This window comes from Urocitellus parryii, chromosome 3 (genome assembly GCF_045843805.1).
Source record: "Urocitellus parryii isolate mUroPar1 chromosome 3, mUroPar1.hap1, whole genome shotgun sequence".
NCBI classification, from domain to species: domain Eukaryota; kingdom Metazoa; phylum Chordata; class Mammalia; order Rodentia; family Sciuridae; genus Urocitellus; species Urocitellus parryii.
This window is the reverse complement of record NC_135533.1, coordinates 115,342,796-115,353,328: the sequence shown is the minus strand read 5'-3', so window position 1 is coordinate 115,353,328 and position 10,533 is coordinate 115,342,796. Positions and strand designations below refer to the sequence as shown.

The window sequence follows — 10,533 nt, the reverse complement described above, 5'->3', positions numbered from 1 at the left end:
ATGAGCTGCCTATCTTTCTAGCAATTTGGGCTTAAATCAACTCCTGGTTGGACACTTCCTCTGGGCCACTCTCTGCTTCCTATTCTATTTCTGGGTGAAATTAGCTTTCTGTGTTGGAATATTACTTAGCACTAAAAAATAACAAGATCATGGCATTTGCAGGCAAATGGATGGCAATAGAGCATATTATGCTAAGTAAAGTTAGCCAATCCCTAAAAAACAAATGCCAAATGTCTTCTCTGATATAAGGGGGATGACTCAAAATGGGATAGGGAGGAAGAGCATGAGAAGAATTCTACCACTAAATAGGGAAGAGAGGTGGGAGGGAAAAAGAGGGAGAAGGGGAGTTGCATGGAAAATGGAAGGAGAACCTCATTGTTATACAGAATACATATATGATGTTGTGATGAGAAAAAGAAAAAAAGTGTCTCACATTAGACTGGATAGAGAGAAAGGATGGGAGAGGAGGGGAAAAGTAGGGGGGATAGGAAGGGCAGAAGAATGGAATAGACAATATGATTGATGTATGTACATTCCATTTATGTATTATATGTCAAAATACATTCTGCTGTCATGTATGACTAAAAAAAAATAAAAATAAATTGTATGGTATAAAAATTTTTTTTTAAAAAAGAAACCTGATGAAAGAATGGACAAAAGACCAGAATAGACACATCTCAAAAGAAGACATACAAATGGCCAACACACATGTGGAAAAAATGCTCAACATTACTAATCATCAGGGAATGCAGGTCAAAGCCACATGAGGTATCACCTAACTCCAGTAAGAATGGCCATGATTAAATTTGTGAAGTAGGGCACCCTCACACACTGCTAGTGGGAATGTCAACTTCTCCAGCCTATCATAGGAGACAGAGGGGAAGTTTCTGAGAAATAAAAGCAGGTCTGCCCTATGATCCAATGACCCCACTCTGGGTATATATGGAAAGGAAACAAAATCAGTTCATAAGAAGTAGCTCTCCTCCTGTGTTTAATGCAGCACCTTCACAATAGGCAAGATGTGGCATCAACATACAAGTCCAAGAGATGAATGCACAAAAAGTGGTACACACACAATTAATGATATTCAGTATAAAAAGAAGGAAATCTGGTCATTTCTGATGTCATGGGTGAACATGGAGGATGGTGCATTAAATTAAATAAGTCAGGCACACAAAGAAAAGCACCATTTAAACCTCACTCATGTGTGTAACCTAAAAATATTAATCTCAAGAGTGGAAAGTCAGAAAGTGTTTACCACAGGTGGCCTGGTTAGAAACAATGAGGAGCCTGTTGGGGTGTTAGTCAAATGTCACATAATTACAATTAGGCAGAAGCAATAAGTTCCAGAATCTAATGTGTAACACTGCAAGTACAGATAATGGTGCATATTACATTCTTTAAAAAAAATGTGGATATTAAGTGTTCACCACAAACACAACTATTTAGGTAATGAATGCTATGGATGTATATTTTTAGACATGTTGTATCCAATAAATATATATTTCTATATATTAATTTACCATTTTATCTAAAGAGCTAAGTTATTTTATTTGAAAATAAATATGGCTCAGAAAAGGTGTTTCTTAGTGTAGCATCCCAGGATTTCCTGTAGCATTAAAACAAGAAAGTCTAGGCTCCATGTAAAAAAACAAAAAAACAAAACAGGCTTGCTTCATGATTAAGAAAGCCTCCCTAGACAAAGATTATCCTAGGAGCAAGAGGAGAATGCAAGATGAATTAAGGACAAAAATTCAAGGAAGGGAGTAAGATGGGATCTTTCTATAGACATTCAGACACCAAGTAATGACAACCTGGTCTAAGACAATGGATGGAAGGAAAGATGAGGAATTCCATTGACCAAGGGGAAGAAATCAAGTTAGAAGAAATAGAACACATACTTAGATTATGACTGGGGTTGAAAATTATTATTAATATAAGCCATAACCCATATTACATTACATTTCTATATCCTTTCTCTTTTAAAAATAATATCCAGTTCTCAAGTCTGAGAACATTAGCAAAAGATGGTAACATTAAGGTTATAGCTAAACCCTGACAGTGTGTATTTAACTAACTATAAAGGTACATTGGCATTTGTTGGCTAGTTTAGGGAAACATGGGCAGCATATTGAATTTTAAAGTACTTGTAAATGCAGATTTAGAACTAAAACAGAAGACACACAAAGTAGATACCATCTGTGTATGTCATGTGATATGCTTCTATAACACGATTATATGTAAGCTAGGGTTTTCATTTACTTTGTACCTAGAAAATAAGTGTATCATCTATTCTCAAGAGGCAAAGAACAGTGAAACACAATATAACACTTCATGCGTGAATAAAATGCAAAAGGAGCTATGATATAAACACCAAAATGTGCATTTTAATTATTTTTAAAAGTAATCTGTAAATCAGGTTTCCCTTCTAATGAGCTTAGGTGTCACCATTCATATTTAAGAAGTAAAAAGCTAAATAGACCAACTGAAAAAAAAATGAATGATCATTCTGGGGTCTCTAAGAGAGGTAAAGACCCAGGGAAAATGGCTGCCATCAAGAAAAAAAAGCAGGTAGCACAGGAGTCAGGCCTTACCTGAGCACCTCTGAGCATGCAGCCAAGGAAAAGAAAACAGACACCAAATGTAATTGACAATTCATTGAAATTGCTGAAGGCTCAGTGCAGATATCTGTGGGAAATTAAAAACGAAATGTATATGCAAGCTCAGGGAGGACCTCATAATTTTGAAAGATTGAGTTCTAGATGAACCAGATTTTCATTAAAAATACCAGAGAAAAACTCCTTTATGCCTCCAGAAAGAGAGAGAAAGAAGAATCCTTCTGAAATATTCTATAGCACTCTTCTTCCCAGCAAGGCTGGCCTGCAGGAGAAACTAGTTATCAGAGCCTGATTCTGTGGGGAATTACCAGCTAACCTGCATAAAGTAAGGGAAATAGCAACTCTAGCACACTCTAGCCATTCATTCCTACCTAACCAAAGGGAAGAGAAAAGAACTTAAGCACCTGTGAAGTTCGAGGTCCACAGGTTCAACCTCCCCAGAGATTGAGACCTAATTATAGGAGTCTATTTTCCCTTCACCTTGCTACCACATAACCATTTACAGCACCCACTTTAACCCAGCACATCATATCCAGCCATCAAGGAAAAATTACAAGGCATACCAAAAGGCAAAAACACATTCAGAAGAGACAGACTAAACACCAGACAAAACAATGGAGGGTGTCAGAACTCTCAGAAATTTAGCTCAACTGCACTCATAACCAAAAAGATTGAGAAAAGAAAACTGAATCTTTAAAAATCAGTGCTGTCCTCACGCATGAAATCCTTTAACATTTTACTCAGCGTAAAAATTACTCATGTAGTTACACAAGAAATTCAAACCCATAAATTTGTCTTTGTTTGCAGATCACATCTGTGAAAATAATTAGAAACAATAACCTCCTAGAATGAATAAGATTTTACAGAAGGATTTCAATATAGAAGGTTAATACATAAGAGCCAAATGCCTTTCTTTTAATTCTATCAATTAACAAAAGTAGAATTTGAAATTAAAAACTGAAATACAAAAAATGAAATACTAAGGTGTAAATCTGATAAAAGGTATACAAGACCTATCCGAGGGAAACTAAAATTCCAATGAATAAAAAAATAAAGAATGGAGCACATTCCATGTTCCTGGATAGAAAAATTCATTATGGTCAGATGTCAGTGAGTTCTTTCCCACTTAATTTATATAGTCAATGCAATGCTAATCAAAATCAGTGAAGTATTTTGTGAATAGTGGCAAAATAATTTTTCCAAGTTACAAGGAGAAGCAAAACTTCCACTATAACCAATACAATATATTTTTCTCTTTTCACATTTTTATATTGGTACATTACATCTAAGTAATACAATATTGAAAAAGAACAAATATGGAGGAAAGAATTATCCAATATCAAGACTTAACAGAAAACTACAATGGTTTGGGGGAAAAACATGCACAAATTGGTAAATGGAGAAGACTTTATAGCCAGAATTACACTTAGGCCAATAATTGGACAGAGGAAAAAGGCAATGCAATAAAGATAATCTTTTCAACAGATGATCCTAGAATAACTGGATATCCACATGCCAGCAGAAAGATAAATGTACACACAAAAATTATACCCTTCACCCAACTAATGTGAAATAAATCACAGACCTAAATAAATGTACAACACAAAAATTAAGAACTCCTAGAGTGTGTTTTTAGAAACATTGTCAGTTTTATTTTACCTTAATATACATTTGCATAGGTGATAATAAAAAGGCTATTACACAACAATTCAGTGAGTTTTAACTAGTTTCAAGAATAACACATGCAATTACAAATGAGAGGTAGAAAGACACTGTATTAAAGACCTAAAAATACAAACATCATATAAATAAATGTTCAAATTAACTGCTGGAATTTCATACAGATAAATAAAGTAGAAATTACATTACTTTGTCAAAGTAAAGGAAATCCATGTTTGTTTGTTTTTATCAGTACATTAAAATTAGAGTAATGCCGAAGAGCTTCTGCACACTGTCAGTTCAAAATATTTTATGTAAAAGGCTTAAAATAATAGGATTAAAACTGGTAAATGGTTTATTCAAGTATTCAAGCAGGTAAGTAAAAGAAACCAAATAATATACAACGTATGAAACATTCCTAAAAGGATGTTAACTGCCTGCTTTTCCATTACAAGCTATTTGGTGAACTGTCAGGATTAGCATTAAAAATACACGTTAGGCTGGAGAGCGCTGCCATTTTCCTAAGAGAAAACAAACCTAATTTTTCACTAACTTCATGTAGAAACTCCACATCACTAACAAGCCTTTGATCACCAACTTTGTTTTGGCCCTATGAAAATTCTCAAGAATATCTCTTGATTCATGATAGTTTTTCTAATACTGTCCAAATAAACCTATTCTTTAATAAACCTAAAGTCACAGGCATCAATGCACATTTTGCATGCACAAGGAAAAATGCAAACAAAGTAAACATCAGCAACTCAAAATATTACTAAGAAGATCTGTAGATGTAAATAAACAAATAAAAAATGCAAAGATTCACATGAACACAAGTTTTGATCATTTAAAAGTTCAATAGCGATTACATGTAAATTCTGGAAAGAATATATGTATATAATCAAGTAAAATACTTTAAACAAGTCCATTGTGCCTCAGTTTTAAATTGCAAAATCCAATACACAGTTGTTTTAATAAATTAGTGCAATATGAAAGATTTTGGAAGAATTAACGTATGTCCATACTAGATCAAATTGAAGATTTCAAAATTTCTTCCAAGAGCCATCTTTTGCTTCTTCTTAAACTATTTCTTCCTGAGCTGTTGAAAGATGCATGCTCAGGTTCAGACAAACTCACCCCAAACATCAAACTGTCTGACGAGGTGTATATTCTTGCTTGTGTACACCTCAGCAAACACATGGCATTTCATACATTGCTCTATGAACTGAGTGAAGTGCCACTTGCCTTATTTCATGTTTAATTATCCATAAGAATAAATGATAATTCTAGTTCTAAGGTATGTTTATTTACCAAGTTCAAACAGGGAGCAAACTGGAATACTCTTGTTTCTGCTTCTACAAAGAAAAAGGGAAAAGGGAGTATCTTCTCCAGTAAGGCAGATTTTCTACAAACATAGTTTTTGGATTGTTTTTCCTTTTTGAAATTGCTGCTTGTTCTTTGGTAGTCACCAGTTAAACTAGTTTCCTGGGGATGGGTGACAGAACCAAGCTGTAATCTCAAATGTATCACCTCATGCTCCCAATCAGGTCCATGGACATGCCTGCTTCTCACACAGTCGCAGTGCTACAGCAGAGTGCTGACAATCTTCTTTCAATACTAGATTTACATTTGTGTACATTTTCAATATCTGCAGGGTCTTGTAGAATCTTAGTTAGGCCTTCCAAGAGAAGAGCTGCCTTATGGTAACGATAAACAATATCTTCAGTCTGCTGAAACATCTAATCCAGGGCTGCAGACTGAACCATTTCCACAGCACAATTATAGATGAGTTTCTCTGCAGTTACACTGTTGATTTCATCAGTAAATCTCTGTTTGTCAGAGAAGAAGCGAGTCAGCTTTTCTGTGAGTTTTTTGCACATGGTGATGCAGAATTTATATCGCTCGTTCAGATTTTTGACAACTTGTTTCACGGCCGAGGATGGGCTCAGCTTCCCGGACTTGATCTGAGCTTTGGCAAGATGCAGGGAAGCTGCAAGCAGCTGTGCTGCTTTCATGTATAAAACCAGCTGTTCTACCCGCCCCCAGTCTTTGCTCAACTGGCTGATCTGGTCCACAACCACACTCTCTTGAATCTGGTACAAGGACACAGCAGATGTGCACAGCTCAGGGTTCCCCCCCCCCACAGCTGTTAGGTCCAGCACACACTCCGTGAACATCAGCATCACATTCAGATGGCGTAAGGTATCTGTGTGTTCTCGCTCCATCAGTGTCTCCTCTGGCAGTAACGGGGCTTCAAAAGTGATAAGCCCCTCTAGGCTGGGGGGTGAAGCACCATAAGGCACATATCTCAGGCTGGGAGCTGCCTCTGCTCCCGGTGGGGAAGAGCCCAAGCCCGGGCCAGGTGGGGAGCCCACACACACATGGCCACTTGCAGAGCACAGAGAGCCTCCTGAGCTGCTGGACCCCACTGAGGTGGTTCTTGTTCATAGGACCATATGGGTACAAGTGGGGCCTGTGGCGCTGTGTGGAGGAGACCCCACAGTGAAGAGGACAGCCCTAGAATTTGTAGCGGTTCCTGCAGGTGGTGCCAGTACAACACCACAGGCTCCTGCAGGAGCTATATCCATAGGCCGTTCTGTATTTAAACTATCAGTGCTGCCCTGGTGTCCACCTAAAGATGCCTTTACTTGTTGATCTGATAACTTCCCAGTACTGACAGATCTGCCAAACACTGCTTTGTTCTGTTGTTCAAATCGATGCCTCTCACTTCCTTGTACCAAAAGGCAATGGGAACATTCCCGTGGGTCATTCCCATCTTTGGACTGCCCTTCAGCAGGCCCATGACCAGTAACCAAGGCTAACAGGTTGGAAGATGCTGTGTTTCAGGGATTTTGAAAGGAGCTGTGGTCTTAGTAGGAGAACCAATGATTGTTGGTAAAGGAGTTTTAAAGAACCAATCAGAACTCCGTGGAGAAGATCCCATATGCTTGGTGGGAGATGTTCCAAGGCTGCCAGGCCGACCGGGCTGAGGTGAGTAGTTGTATCCAGCCCCAGTATGGGATGGGCACACAGGGTCAGAGTGCTGTTTTCTTAGCTTCTGTTTGTTCTGATAAATGTCAGTAAGGGTAGGGGTGCTCTGCAGTCTAGCACCCAATAAGAGAGACTGTGGTGACTGAGCCTGTGGCACTGGAGAACCTGAAGAGTTTCTACTTCTGGATTCATGGCCCTGAGAATGTCCACAACAGCACTGACTAAACTGCTCAGGAATGGTACCAACCAAAGGGGAAGGTGAATAAGGCCTAGAAGACCCAATAGACAGTCTTTGTCCAACTGTCTGAGCTGTGTCTGCTGGTGCAGAGGAGCCAGATCCCAACCGGAGGAAGCCCGTGGGGCTGGTGTTAGACCTTCATACCACAGCGGATCTTGGAGAACCATGCGGATTTGTGCCAGAGCTGGCAGTAGATGTAAGATTCTGTTCAATGCGTTGATAATTCCTTATTTGAGTAGGAACTGGAATTGGGGCTGTTTCACTGTTTCACGGTTGGTTGACACTGCCCTCCACACACCAAGAACTGATGTGAAGCACGTCTGCCAGTAGTTCCCATTGGCATGTCATATGAGTGGTCTGACGAGATGTTGTGTGGTACCAAAACAAAGTCATCCGTGTCACAAGAAGAGTTCTTGCTACTAGTACTGGCAGAATCTTTAGACACTTGTAGATAGTTAGGAGGACCCAATGGTGGGAAGGATAAGTTTTCTTCCTGAATATGCTGCATATCTGGAAGGGATGGTGGAGAAGCAAAGCGACAAGATGGAGAGCTGCCACAGGAGTTTCCAGGGACAGAACCAGCATACACAGGCACTGGGACTGGGCAAGATTTTTTTACTGGAACCTGCTCTACAAAAGGATGGCTAAAAAATGCTTCAAAATCCATTCTGTCTTTTTGGTTTCTCTGAAGCAAACCCAAAAGGAGATTAGCCAAATAAGGTGATGTTTCTCTAAGAATACTAGGCATTAAGCTCCTGTTTTTTTCATAAAACATCCTTAGGTCTTGAGGACTATTGGCCTGAAAAGGTGATTTTCCAACTAAGCATTGATATATCACTGTTCCTATGCTCCACAAGTCTGCCTTAGCATCATAATGTTGAGACATAATAACTTCAGGAGCCATGTACATTGGGGATCCACACAGCGTTGCAGCCATCATATTATTGTGTACGTAATGAGCAAAACCAAAATCCGCTATTTTGATTCGAATACCACTGACACTTGACTTTCTGCGATTGGCGTAAGACAACAAAATGTTCTGCGGTTTGAGATCCCTGTGGATTATTCCTTTGCTGTGCAGAATTCGCATGGCAGCTGCAATCTGATGTAGAAACACTCTGATAGTATCTTCACTGAGAGTTCCTTTAGCTTGCAAATAATCTGCCAGGTCTCCACCACTGCAATACTCCATCACCAGAAAGACAGAGTTCGGCAATTCCTGAACATCATAGAGTGCTACAATATTTTCGTGCTGAAGTTCCTTTAAGATTTTAATTTCCTTTCCAAGCAGTATTTGTGATTTTGACAAGTTCTTTCTATTAATACTTTTAATAGCTACCTCCCAATCAGTTTTCTGGCGGTGCCGCCCCCAGAAAACCACGGCGAAGGCCCCGTGTCCCACGAGGTCCCTCTTGCTATACTCGAAGTCGCCCACCACCTCCATGGCCGCGCCCGGGGGGCATACAGCGGGAGGGCAGGCGGCGCGACGAGCCGGGATCAGCACCGCGGGCTCGCGAACCCCAAGCGCGTCCGCGGGCAGCGGGACTGGGGCAGCCGGGACTGGGGCAGGCGGACACCCATGCCGTAAGGCCGGAGCGGAAATGGGGGAGGCCGCCGCGCGGAGCCGAGGTCAGCGAGGCCTGGCCCGGCCCCGGACGCCCCTCGTGGCCCGGCCCGCCGCGAGCTCTTTGGCGAAGCGGCCTCGGCGATGCCGGGCCAGGGGCGCCGTCGCCGTCACTGTGCGACTCCGGAGTCGCACACGCACCCGAAAGAGGTGCTGCACCCGGTCCTCCCCATCCCCAGCTCGCTCGGCCGCCAAGGCCCTCTCCCCCCGGGCGCTGCTGCTGTGGCAGCCGCCGCCCTAAAACCCGCACAGCCCTGTCCTTGCGTTTCCCCGCCTCGCGGTAGCGCCCAACGCACACGAACTGGGACGCCGCCGGCCGCTCCGGTGCCGACTCCTCCTAGAGTTTTATAGGAGAATATTTCAATGATCTTGATTAATTATGACAAGGACTTCATACAACATCAAAGGCAAAATCCATGAAAAAATAAATTGGTTATTAGGGCTTCATTAAAATTAATGTGTGCTCTGTGAAGGACACTGCCAAGAGATAAGCAAAAAGACAAGACACAGACTAAAACATAATATTTGCAAAAAAACATCTAATAAATGGCTGTTATCCCAAATATAACAAAAACTCTTACAATTCACCAATAAGAAAAGAAGTTGACTTTAAAATGGGCCAAACATACAAGCACCTTACCAAGGAAGATATATATATATGAAAAGATATAACAAGTTAGCATGTAAAAAGATGCTCCATATCATATGAGAAAATGCAAATTAAAACAAGATGTCACTCTATATCTATTAGAATGCCCTGAACCCTGAGCACCTGCAACACCAAATACCAGTGAGAATTTAGAGCAGCAAGAACTCTGATCATTCCCAAGTGGAATGCAAATGGTACAGCCACTTTGGAATACAGTTTGGTGGTTTGTTAAAAACTAACATATTTTTATAAAATGATCCAACAATCATGTTCCTTGCTATCTACCCAAAAGTGTTAAACACTTGTGTCCATCCACACAAAAACTGGCACAAGAATATTTAGAGCAGCTTTATGCATAACTGTCAAAAATTGGGAGCAATCAAGGTGTCCTTCAGTAAGGGAATGGAAAAATAAACTACATCTAGACAACATGATGTTATCATTTAGCACTAAAAAGATGTGACCTATCAATCCAGAGAAATAATAGAACTTTAAATGCATATTACTACCTGAAAAAAGCCTATCTGAAAAGTCTACCTACTACATGTTTCAACTATATGACATTCTGGAAAAGGGGAAAAAATATTGAGATAGTAAAAAAAAAAAAAAGAACAAATAATTAGTTGAAATTACTCTTCTTGATATTATAATAGTGGATATATGTCACATACACATATGTGCATGAATGTACAACAAAAAATGAACCCCAATGTAAACTGCAGATTTTGAGTGACTGCAATGGATATTGGGGGATTGG

At 40.0% G+C, this 10,533-nt stretch overlaps 1 pseudogene; it reads right to left on the bottom strand.

Annotated features, from left to right (window-relative positions):
• Nucleotides 1-5,842: 5,842 nt before the first annotated feature.
• On the bottom strand, nt 5,843-8,975 carry LOC113196568 (serine/threonine-protein kinase ULK2 pseudogene; annotated as a pseudogene).
• Between the last annotated feature and the right edge of the window lie 1,558 nt (nt 8,976-10,533).